Here is a 13,247-nt window from a genome sequence, read left to right as displayed (position 1 = left end):
TCTGTTTTTGTGGAAAATATGGTTGTGGTGCACTGTGAGTTAGGTGTCCCTAGCTCGGGAGGGTAGATCATCCCCCTAAGTGCAATGCGTTTCTGGATTCACCAGAAGGGTGGGATCCAGTGGTGGCAGCGAAATTGTGTCCAATGTGTGTGGTCCTTGTCCCTTCCCTAGAGTAATGGTACCTGTGCCACATGGGTCAGGTTGAGGAATCAGGGGCGGTAGAAACTGTCTTACCAGTCCGGGGGAAGGTGTGTGGATGAATGTTGAGGTGTGCTGAGTAATGGAGTGTAAGTTCTCTGAGAGGGGGAGCTTGCTGAATAATGGAGTGTACGTTTTCTGAGATGGGGAGCTGGCTGAATAATGGAGTGTAAGTTCTCTGAGAGGGGGAGCTTGCTGAATTAGTGTTAAGTTGTATCCTGGACAAGGAAGACCTGCTGGCTCGGCCACGGCTTGCCTTGGGGAGAGCTGAACACTGGGCCTGCTGACGCTGACGCGGCTCATCTTGCTGAATGAATGTTAGCTGTGGAACTGGAAGGGGGTCAGAGGGAGTCTGACCCCTGGGCATCCGGTGAACTTAGTTCCCAGGTGGTAGACCAGTGGAGGGAGGAAGTTCCGAAACTGGTAGTAGAGCGTGTTCTGAGGGTGCTTCTCCTGGGAGAGCGCGGAACCTCAGAAGTAGAGGTAGGGTGGGGCATTCTTGCCCGTGACCTCTGGCCAGCCTGAGGGTGCGGACACTAGGTGGAAGAGAAAGTGGTAAAGTGGGACTACACGAAGAAAGGGAGTGGAGAATAGCTGTCGTGGGCCAGGGGTTACCACCCCCCACTCCGGGTTGGCATGGACCAGTGGTATCTGGGTGGCCTAGGGCCTGGTCCTAGCCATGGTCAACTAAGGAGTACCAGTGGGGTAGCCTGGTTGGACCTATGTTTTTAGTTTTTTTTTAAATTTTAAGTCTGTGTGTGTCTATAGATCCACCTGGCGTAGAACTGGAGGGTGTCCCTGCCGTGCGGGCCCGCGTCCATGTTCTATCGCCCAAAGCAGGGAAGTCCATCACGGTGGTGATTGGCCTACCCTGCGTTTTGGCTGGAAGGGGGTCGTGTTGGACTGGGCCCTTCTGGCAGGTCCACCCCTGAAGTTTTTGCTTGCTATATGTGACCTGGGGATGGTGATTCCCACTCTGAGTGCGTGTAGATGGGAGAGGACTGCCCTCCCATAGGAATGCATGGGGAATGTGTGTGTCCCTGATAGTTCCTGATGCGTGGGGGGTACAGGCTCGAGTCTAGTATGTGTGGACTCGTGTGATTGAATGCTGAAAGATGATGTATGCGGCGTGTGTGTGTCTAGAAGGGAAGTGCCACTTCTAGACATGGGTGTGTGTGTGCAGTAGGTGTGCTGGCGCGTGATTGGCTGAAGCCGGCTGGGGAGCCTGGCTCCAGGAGTCTGTGTGGGTCTGCCCCGGTGGTGAATGGAGAGATTAACATGCTGATGTGAGGGAGGGGCTGTGCCTGCATCCTGTATGGGGCTGGGCTTTCCCCCACAATGCTGGCTCCACCCCCCTGGGGTGCGTCTGATGACCTGGCCTGCCTGATGAATGGAAGGGGTGGCTGGGGAAAACAAGATACTCCCAAAACCAGCTGCGACTGGTTTCTCTCCCACCCAGCACCCTTAGACAATGGAATTTCATGTATAAAAAGAGGCTGTGACCTCTTCTAAAATGTTCTTGTTCCCAACTTGAATCTACTAGGGGCGTGCTGCTGCTTGGGCTCAGGGTTGGCTTGCCTCCCTGGGCCCTGCCCAGCTCCTGGACTTCTGATGGCCTTTCCCTTCTAGGAGCTGCTATGCTCCACCTGAGGTCCTGGACTTCCTATGGACTTTGCTATTTTTCATCTAGCGCTTGGGATCGCTTTCCTTTGACCCCCAGCGCTTGGGAGCACTGAGAGCACTGATCCTCCTACCTAGCGCCTGGGAGCCTCATCCCTGTTACTAGCGCTTGGGAGTGCCTCATTCCTGTTACTAGCGCTGGGAGCGCTGTATTCAACAAGCCGGTGCCCACCCGGCATTTGCCCCGTTCCACGGAGGTTCTACACCCCCATCGAGTGCCCACCTCGACTTATGGATTCTTTTTACCCAACTGGTGCCCACCCGGCATTGCCCTGAAACGGTCCTCGCCACCGCCGCCAGCCCGAGCTTCCCCGATAAGCCTGTCTGCCACGTCACGAGCCGTGCCGCGCTGGGATTGGTCCCTGCGCCAGCGCCAGCGCTCGGATTGGCTGGGACTGGCGAGGGAGGAGGAAACGGCTCGGGTGCCCGGGCCGGGGTGCCACGGGGGAGGAAAGGAGAAACCGCCGCAGACATGGAGGGTCCTGAGGAGCATGAGCTCCCCTCCGACGGCCGCCGCCAGACCCGGTGAGTGCAGAGAAGGGGAGGGGGCGTCGGGGCACATTGCCGGTGCCCGCCCCTCTCCTCCAGTGACTCGCTCGTTGTGTCCAGAGGCCCGTGGGGCCCCCAGTGATATCGAGTCCCCCGAGAGGGACTCCCCCTTTGTTTTTGAGCCCCGAGAGGCTCCACCATTGGCCCCTCTGTCCCCGAGCCCCTAGAAGGCTCCCACGTGTCCCTTTGTTCCCGAGCCCCGAGAGGCTCCACCTTTGTCCTTTGTTCTTTCGAGCCTGCGAGGCTCAGCCCAGCATCTTGTTCTCGAGCCCTAGAGGCTCCTTCATGGCACATTTATTCCCCCGAGCCTGCGAGGCTCCCACGATGCCCCTCAGCTGCCCAGCACTTCGTGGGCAGCTGCCACGTGTAGGTTTGTCCCTGGCTACCTGCAGCCTGCCCTGAACATCGTGACATTGGGTGTCCTAGCCCCAGAAAGGCCAGCTGGCCTGTGGAAAGTTATTGGCTAATGGTTATGTGATCCCTGAGAGTATTCTGTGTTGCACCTCTAAAAGTGCTCCAGTTATGTTATGTGCTTTGTCATTCCTTCCCTCCTGAATATCCGATGTCCCCTGTATGTTGTTCCTGGTTAGAGTGAGTTCTACTGCTAGTTCCATGAAGCTCCTGGTTGTTATGTGTTCTAGTGCTAGTTCTAGGAAGCTCCCAGTTGTTATGTGTTCTAAATGCCAGTTCCATCATGTGCATATTCCTGGCAGTGGTCCCTTGGCCCTGTCCTGTATATAGTCCCTTGTAAACTCTGCCCGTGCCCCTGGCACCTTGTAAATTGCGTATTTATATCTAAGTGTGTTCTTCAATACAAAAGCTATTTTCATATACATCTTGTGTGGAGTTCCTTTTGTGAGGGGCCCGGGAGGTTGTTGCTGGGGGTGCGTGCGCAAATGCTTTACACATGACCTCCGAGATAGGCCTGACTGCTCGTGCCAAGCTACCAAGAGGGTGAGCAGGGATTGTCTTGGCGGGTGACTTCCCTACCCTAACTAGAAATGGTGATTTCTGCCTGGCCTTGGCGCAAGCCTTGGCCAACCAGGGATCCCATTTCTAACACTCTGCCTCCCCTTCCCCATCACACACAACATAACAGAGCTCAGAGTGGAGCCCCCACATGCTGGATGCTGGAGTCTTCTTCACCCTCCGCTGGTACCGCATGTACTACAAGCAAGTCCACTCGAATCGTCTCCCGTCAAAGGCAGCAACATCATGTAAAATGGTCAGAAATGGTTTAGGGACGCCAGAAAAAAACCAAAAGGAAAGTAAAGTGTAAACTTTGTATTTCTGGTGACGAAACAGAGGACAAAATAAAATCTTTCCCAAGGATCATCAGGTGGAGGACTCTACAATCGGAACTGCAGAATTTGGAGCGGTTCCCCCTTGCCTTCTTTCACACCAGTGAAAAAGAAGGGAAACAACTTCTCAGAGAAAGATCCGCTGAAGGTGTGAAGTGTGCCATCTTGTCTGGTCGTAGAAGGACCCCTGCCCCTTCTCGTAGTCAAGGTAGATGCCCAGTCGCTGCGGCTTCCGTTCCAACATTAGTGGTGTAGGTGGCAGTGTGAAAGCCCGGTCATCCTTACCATTGCGCACCACCGCCCAGAAGCCATTGTCCGGACACAACATGATCTCTCCCTTGCGGGTCACTGACTCCTTCGCCACACCCAGCCCCCACTCTGACCTCTGGCCGACCATTACCTCCCAGTAGTGTCGGCCTTGGTCGAAGCCAGTAGCGCCCAGCACGCATGCAGTAGGGTCGAAGCGCTCGGACCCGTCTGGCACTGCCCATTTTGTGTCTCCACAGCCACCTTCACACTGTCCGTGATCACCAGGAATGGGCTGGCCGTGTTCTGTCCAGCTTCATGATTTCTGGAGCTGGCAAGTAAACACGAGAAAAGACATTTTAAGGAAAACAGACGGATCATCCCTGAAACCAGGCAATGCCCAGTAAATTTCCACCTACATTTTACCCCAAAGCGATTTGGGGGTGGAGACTATTGCATCTGAAGCAGGTTTGTAAAAGGAAATGTCTCCTGCTACTTCCATAATCTTCCCTGCCCAATGCATCCCACTTTACCAGCCCCACAGACCATGTTACATTACCCATAAGGTGCATCCCGACTACAAGATGGCGTCCACCCCCTGGCCCTGCTCATTCCAGTGAAGTTCTGCTCCTCTGGGATTGGGTTTTGCACTTTTCCAACTACTCACCAACAGCGAGAATTTTAAGCATCTTCTTCCACACCCAGAGCTGTAGGGGCCAGTGTAGGTCTCCTCCTTAAGCTCCACTGGGGTACTGTCCACATCCACTGTTGGGAGAATGGTTCTGCAAAGGGGGGCACAACAAGCCTCTTGTCAGCCACAGTCAGTGTGTACAGAATGACTTGCCACCTGCCCTGCATCCACCTCCCTCCCCACTCCCACCCCCCAATAAAATGAAGGTGTACAATTTAGGGCCCCCGCATATACTGGCAAACGGAAAAGAGGAGCTCCCTCTCCCACATGCTAGACAAACGCACAAACAAAACTGGAGCAAAACGAGAGATGCAATAATATTAGTTGTAGAAGGACCAATTACAAGAACATGCAGGAGAGGACCACAGACCACCCCCAGCTCACACTGGAGAAGGCGACTTCGAAACAAACAAAAGTCACTTTGTTCTCATTGTAGAATACTCCTTTATAAGGCACGAGTGGAACATCATACTCAGGATTGTCCAGTCGCGTCCTTCTTCCTCATCCTGCTGACGCTCCTCGCTGCTCCTGACCCGTGGCCCTCTTACCCACCGGTTTCTTGTCCTGTCTCCGAGCACTCCTGAATGCCGTAATTCACGTGCTTCCTGCACCCTCAGGTATGCCTTTCTCCACCTCCCTTTTTCTCTTCACCAGCCTCGCGCCCCCCGTCTCCCTACCCATTCCCACCCTGATTTCTCCCTTTCCTTCCCTACACAGCACCCCTATTTGGCGAACCGGTCCTGAAGATGATCCTGACTCAATAGGATCGAAACGCCGTCGACCGAACTTTCAGCGCAATTCGCAGGGTGTATATTCCTTTATGGTTCACGGAAACGTTTTGAACAAGACCAATTAATGCAAATAACTTTTCATGTTGAACCATATAACTCTGTATATATTTGTCTTTACATTGTCACCTTGCACCTTATGCTGTTATTTTCTACTTGTCACTTGCGCCGTCACTTTTTATGTCACAAGCACAACGTGCACCAAGTTCCTTTGGGTTGCCTTCGCAATTCATGCTCACAGTGCTGATATAACTATTGTATGAACTGCTATACCAAATACATGACGCCATGAGCACTTTTGAACAAAATAACACGAATCTCGCTCTTTCCTTCGTGTAATGTCGTGTACATACATGTATATTTGCCTTTCTTATTGATACCAGTTGAGACATTGTTGCTAATTTTCACTAGCTGCAGTGTCAGCGGCATCTAAAGCACACCTAATTGAAGATTCAGAGATGAGCTTCCCTCTTGTATCACTTCTTGAGCTTTGGATTTATGCTCATTTGGCAGAAATTGGAGCAACTGCTCCATTTAGTCCCAATGCGCTCTATCGTACCTGACTAAAAGGGCCTGGGTTTTAGCAATACACCAAAAATGTGCATATTGGGGGCTAGTCTTTTGCCGGAAGCATCTCAGTTTTGACTCTTTGTCTGGATGGGGAGCATCCCCTGACGTTTGTGAATTGGCCCGTTTACGGGCATTAGAAACCACTAGAGAGTCTAAAGGTAACTGGCCTTTAATGTAAAGTGGATCTGATGGTGCAGTTTTATATTTTCTATTCTGGGGGTGAGAATGTGTGCACGAACAGGGTCTCTAAATATGTTGTCCACATGTCTTAACATGTCTTTGAGCATAGGAAGTGTGTGAGTTGATCTTTGTGAGGTACTAAGGGTTTCAAAGAGAAAATCCTCCTCTGGATTCCTTATGCAATTGTACCCCATGGTATTCAGCAGCTCTACTAACAGCTCTATATAACCTACATTGTCATCTGGTGGTGAAGGCTTAGATGGGTAAAGGTCAGGATCATTATCTGTCGGGGAGTCAGCATTATAATCCTCCCAAGGGTCTGTAGGTAACAAATCATTGTCCCCACCCCAGTCATCCTGATAATCATGTATTTGTGGCAAATTAGCAGCTGAAATTAGTAAAGGCTGAGGTTGTGGAGAAGTAGGTGATGGAGGAGGGGGGAAGGGTTAGTTCCAACATGTTTCCTTTTCAAAGGAATACAATAAGTGTCCTCTGACTCAGATTTCCGTTTATGTGGAAATTTGGTTGAGATATGTCTAGTTTTAGGGTTAATATAGTGTCGTTTTGGGTCTGGTTTTGAACGTGGGACGTCAAAATGGGGCTCCTGTCGTGGTAGCGGAGGATCTTTGTTTCGGTGCCAAGTTTTTTGGGTGCTGGTGTCTTTGGTGCCGGAGATTTCGGATCTGAAGACTGTTTCGGTATTGACGGAGTTGGATCTGAGACTGGTTTTGGTTTTGAACCCGAAGGTTTTGGCACGGTGCCCGACTCGTTCCCGAGATGGTAGGCTTTATTGTGTGTTCGAAGTGCTGAGTCGGAAGGTGGGGCGTTGGAAACATTTTCTGGGTGCCGACCATGGCCCGAAGGCAGGGGTGGGACTGGAGCCTTTTTCTTGGGCTGAATAGGACTAGGACTTTGGGGAAAGAGACGATTGGTACTCACGATATGCCGACCTTGGGGAATCTCTTCGTCCAAATTGGAGCTGGAATCTGAGAAGGATATAGGATCTTCCTTGGCCCCTAATGCATCACCGGTCTCTTGCTCTGAATCTTCTCCGAAGAGGTCGAGAATGGATCCGATGTTTTGGCTCTTCATGTCGCAACTTCGGGCCCAACTGTTGGAGAGTGTTTTCTTCGAGCGGAAAGATTTACATGCGTCGCAGTCTTACTCGTTGTGCTCCAGAGAGAAGCACAAGTTGCACACTTCGTGTGAGTCTGTGCGCGGAAACTCCGTGTGGCACTGAGGGCAAAATTTAAATGGAGTCCGTTCCATCGACTGTGAGGTGGACCAAAACGGGTAGGCCCGACGGCCTTTCATAAATTTCCCGATTGAAATAGAGGTTTTTAATGTATCCGACACAATATGCGAAATGAGATATCAGATCGAAAACAATACGTTGAGGGTAAGTGGATTGCACACCGAAGGTAACCGGAGAAACGGCTCAGACTGGAGCACAGCAATTTACGTCCGAACCCAATGGCGGAAAAAAACAATCTTATAATGGAATCGATGCCCACGCGCACTATCAACGAAAGGAGAATTCACCTACCTCGTGACCAGAAAGACTTCTTCGAAGACAAACAACTTGCAAACATCCGGACCCAACACTAGATGGCATGAGTATGCAAAGCATGTGATCTACAGCTCACATGCCTCGAACATGTAACTTACCCTGTAAGCGTCTGCTCATTGCATGTAGTGCTGTAGATTCAAATGTGCCCACCCTCCTCCCCAGGAGCCAGTGGCTACTGCAGATTTTGCCTTCTTTATACATTTTCACCATGGTCATCATAATGTCCTACACACTGCTCTATCACTATGCTCACCAGCTAGAAGAAAACAATCTAACAATAGGACTCATGAACATGCACATTACAAACTAAGTCACCATAACACGTAACTTGAAAGACGTTAAAAAAAAAAAGTAGCACATGGCTGAGCCCAACTCTAGTTGGCAGGAGTATGCACAGCACATGTATCTATAGCCAGATATGCTACGAACATTAATTTCCTGATGTTTTTTGCAGTGAGGGTACATTTTACGGAAGGGCTTTTTCCACAATATTACTGTGAAAGATAAAGTAACACAGGTGATGCATAAGCCAAGGAATTTTCCATTCTCAATAAGATCACTGCATGAATAACTAATTGTCGGAAAAACTAAGCATAATAGAACAGGTTGAGTCTGCCCAGTGGGCGAGTCCCATTGTCCTGGTCAAGAAACCGGATGAAACAATCTCTGAGTGCATTGACCTAATGAATCAAATAATACAGCAATTTGGGTGGCACAGCAACTGAACATCTGGGAAATGTTATCCACAATTGGAGAAGGGAGTGTGTTTACGACATTGGATTTGTCTGTAGCTTCCCATCAGATCAAGTTTCATTCCTTACAGGCACGGCTTGGTACACTCTCAGAGCATGGCCGAGGAATGTGTAGTATTCTTGCATGATGTTTCATTCCCTATGTTTCTCTGTCCTAGCTGTTCTAGCGGCTCAGCCTGTGTGTGTGTCTTCTGTATGGAATGTTGGTGAGTGGACCTTGAGTGGAATGCCTGGGTGACTGGATTAGGAGGGATAGGTGGTGGATGGGGCTGAGCAGCTAGCAGGCTCCTCCCGGTGGGGCTGTTATTTATCACCTAAAGACTGCCCTACAGGACTTGTATACCTGTTAATGATGACCTACCTGTTTATAAGGACTAACTTATACTACCTGTGAATAAACCTACTTGGTTTACAACTTACCAGCGTGTCATCATTATTACAGAATGCAAGGGCAAAGATCTGGCATACCGCGACATGGAATGACAAGTGTCAACCAAATATGTCAAAATCAAAGAGGACTAGCTAAGTTACATAGAGGGGGACTCAATGGAGTACGTGTGTCGACAAACCAGTAGGTTTTTTCAGAAAGCCCTCACCCACCAACCTAGTTGGTGGCATGCTTCATCATCGGGCCCACCACAGTGACACCTAATATGCCCCGGGTGTGCTTCAACGCCAGATTACTGCGGAGCTGGTATACTTGCTGAGTGTGCAGTGTAGTGAGTGTGAAGGTGAAGGTAGACCACACAGGACACTGGAGGTCATAATCCATACTCCAACGCGTCCATCTGCCTTTTAATATACCAACAGGGGCCCAGTAAATTAAAATATTGTTTTACCCTCGGGTACTGGGACCACCTGTATGGTTTTTTAATTTTCACCTTCACACTCACTACACTGCACACTCAGCAAGTATACCAGCTCCGCAGTAATCTGGCGTTGAAGCACACCCGGGGCATATTAGGTGTCACTGTGGTGGGCCCGATGATGAAGCATGCCACCAACTAGGTTGGTGGGTGAGGGCTTTCTGAAAAAACCTACTGGTTTGTCGACACACGTACTCCATTGAGTCCCCCTCTATGTAACTTAGCTAGTCCTCTTTGATTTTGACATATAAAAGTGGGGATCCGGACTAGCTTACCTAGTCCTCACTCTCTCCTTTGATTCAATAAAGTGTCAACCAAACGCAAGTGATGCCACGCACCAGCAAACGATGGATTTGGGCCCAGATCTTTGACTGGGGTGAATGTGTGACATTGATCCACATTCTGTCCATCACTGTTGTGTTTGCAATTACCGCTCTAAGTGTACTGGAGATGCTCAGACGTGAGTCCCAGGCACTCCACACCACTGGAATCAAGCTAGCCGGGCTGATGAGAGGTGTTACCTCGAAACCGGGCCGGTCCTCGGATGCTTGTTTCCGTTCTGGGAAGGACATGGCTTTTGTAGTTCGGACTGGACTGTTCCCATGGGGCACAGGGTCAGCGCTGATTTGCATATCGCCATTGTCTAACCCAGGGTGGTGTGGAGTGGAAAAACGATGGATTTGGGCCCAGATCTTTGACTGGGGTGAATGTGTGACATTGATCCACATTCTGTCCATCACTGTTGTGTTTGCAATTACCGCTCTAAGTGTACTGGAGATGCTCAGACGTGAGTCCCAGGCACTCCACACCACTGGAATCAAGCTAGCCGGGCTGATGAGAGGTGTTACCTCGAAACCGGTCCGGTCCGCGGATGCTTGTTTCCGTTCTGGGAAGGACATGGCTTTTGTAGTTCGGACTGGACTGTTCCCATGGGGCACAGGGTCAGCGCTGATTTGCATATCGCCATTGTCTAACCCAGGGTGGTGTGGAGTGGAAAAACGATGGATTTGGGCCCAGATCTTTGACTGGGGTGAATGTGTGACATTGATCCACATTCTGTCCATCACTGTTGTGTTTGCAATTACCGCTCTAAGTGTACTGGAGATGCTCAGACGTGAGTCCCAGGCACTCCACACCACTGGAATCAAGCTAGCCGGGCTGATGAGAGGTGTTACCTCGAAACCGGGCCGGTCCTCGGATGCTTGTTTCCGTTCTGGGAAGGACATGGCTTTTGTAGTTCGGACTGGACTGTTCCCATGGGGCACAGGGTCAGCGCTGATTTGCATATCGCGATTGTCTAACCCAGGGTGGTGTGGAGTGGAAAAACGATGGATTTGGGCCCAGATCTTTAACTGGGGTGAATGTGTGACATTGATCCACATTCTGTCCATCACTGTTGTGTTTGCAATTACCGCTCTAAGTGTACTGGAGATGCTCAGACGTGAGTCCCAGGCACTCCACACCACTGGAATCAAGCTAGCCGGGCTGATGAGAGGTGTTACCTCGAAACCGGGCCGGTCCTCGGATGCTTGTTTCCGTTCTGGGAAGGACATGGCTTTTGTAGTTCGGACTGGACTGTTTCCATGGGGCACAGGGTCAGCGCTGATTTGCATATCGCCATTGTCTAACCCAGGATGGTGTGGAGTGGAAAAACAATGGATTTGGGCCCAGATCTTTGACTGGGGTGAATGTGTGACATTGATCCACATTCTGTCCATCACTGTTGTGTTTGCAATTACCGCTCTAAGTGTACTGGAGATGCTCAGACGTGAGTCCCAGGCACTCCACACCACTGGAATCAAGCTAGCCGGGCTGATGAGAGGTGTTACCTCGAAACCGGGCCGGTCCTCGGATGCTTGTTTCCGTTCTGGGAAGGACATGGCTTTTGTAGTTCGGACTGGACTGTTCCCATGGGGCACAGGGTCAGCGCTGATTTGCATATCGCCATTGTCTAACCCAGGGTGGTGTGGAGTGGAAAAACGATGGATTTGGGCCCAGATCTTTGACTGGGGTGAATGTGTGACATTGATCCACATTCTGTCCATCACTGTTGTGTTTGCAATTACCGCTCTAAGTGTACTGGAGATGCTCAGACGTGAGTCCCAGGCACTCCACACCACTGGAATCAAGCTAGCCGGGCTGATGAGAGGTGTTACATCGAAACCGGGCCGGTCCTCGGATGCTTGTTTCCGTTCTGGGAAGGACATGGCTTTTGTAGTTCGGACTGGACTGTTCCCATGGGGCACAGGGTCAGCGCTGATTTGCATATCGCCATTGTCTAACCCAGGGTGGTGTGGAGTGGAAAAACGATGGATTTGGGCCCAGATCTTTGACTGGGGTGAATGTGTGACATTGATCCACATTCTGTCCATCACTGTTGTGTTTGCAATTACCGCTCTAAGTGTACTGGAGATGCTCAGACGTGAGTCCCAGGCACTCCACACCACTGGAATCAAGCTAGCCGGGCTGATGAGAGGTGTTACCGCGAAACCGGGCCGGTCCTCGGATGCTTGTTTCCGTTCTGGGAAGGACATGGCTTTTGTAGTTGGCACTGGACTGTTCCCATGGGGCACAGGGTCAGCGCTGATTTGCATATCGCCATTGTCTAACCCAGGGTGGTGTGGAGTGGAAAAACGATGGATTTGGGCCCAGATGTTTGACTGGGGTGAATGTGTGACATTGATCCACATTCTGTCCATCACTGTTGTGTTTGCAATTACCGCTCTAAGTGTACTGGAGATGCTCAGACGTGAGTCCCAGGCACTCCACACCACTGGAATCAAGCTAGCCGGGCTGATGAGAGGTGTTACCTCGAAACCGGGCCGGTCCTCGGATGCTTGTTTCCGTTCTGGGAAGGACATGGCTTTTGTAGTTCGGACTGGACTGTTCCCATGGGGCACAGGGTCAGCGCTGATTTGCATATCGCCATTGTCTAACCCAGGGTGGTGTGGAGTGGAAAAACGATGGATTTGGGCCCAGATCTTTGACTGGGGTGAATGTGTGACATTGATCCACATTCTGTCCATCACTGTTGTGTTTGCAATTACCGCTCTAAGTGTACTGGAGATGCTCAGACGTGAGTCCCAGGCACTCCACACCACTGGAATCAAGCTAGCCGGGCTGATGAGAGGTGTTACCTCGAAACCGGGCCGGTCCTCGGATGCTTGTTTCCGTTCTGGGAAGGACATGGCTTTTGTAGTTCGGACTGGACTGTTCCCATGGGGCACAGGGTCAGCGCTGATTTGCATATCGCCATTGTCTAACCCAGGGTGGTGTGGAGTGGAAAAACGATGGATTTGGGCCCAGATCTTTGACTGGGGTGAATGTGTGACATTGATCCACATTCTGTCCATCACTGTTGTGTTTGCAATTACCGCTCTAAGTATACTGGAGATGCTCAGACGTGAGTCCCAGGCACTCCACACCACGGGAATCAAGCTAGCCGGGCTGATGAGAGGTGTTACCTCAAAACCGGGCCGGTCCTCGGATGCTTGTTTCCGTTCTGGGAAGGACATGGCTTTTGTAGTTCGGACTGGACTGTTCCCATGGGGCACAGGGTCAGCGCTGATTTGCATATCGCCATTGTCTAACCCAGGGTGGTTTGGAGTGGAAAAACGATGGATTTGGGCCCAGATCTTTGACTGGGGTGAATGTGTGACATTGATCCACATTCTGTCCATCACTGTTGTGTTTGCAATTACCGCTCTGAGTGTACTGGAGATGCTCAGACGTGAGTCCCAGGCACTCCACACCACTGGAATCAAGCTAGCCGGGCTGATGAGAGGTGTTACCTCGAAACCGGGCCGGTCCTCAGATGCTTGTTTCCGTTCTGGGAAGGACATGGCTTTTGTAGTTC

This window comes from Lissotriton helveticus, chromosome 5_1 (assembly GCF_964261635.1).
Source record: "Lissotriton helveticus chromosome 5_1, aLisHel1.1, whole genome shotgun sequence".
NCBI classification, from domain to species: Eukaryota; Metazoa; Chordata; class Amphibia; order Caudata; family Salamandridae; genus Lissotriton; species Lissotriton helveticus.
Note: the sequence above shows the minus strand (reverse complement) of the source record.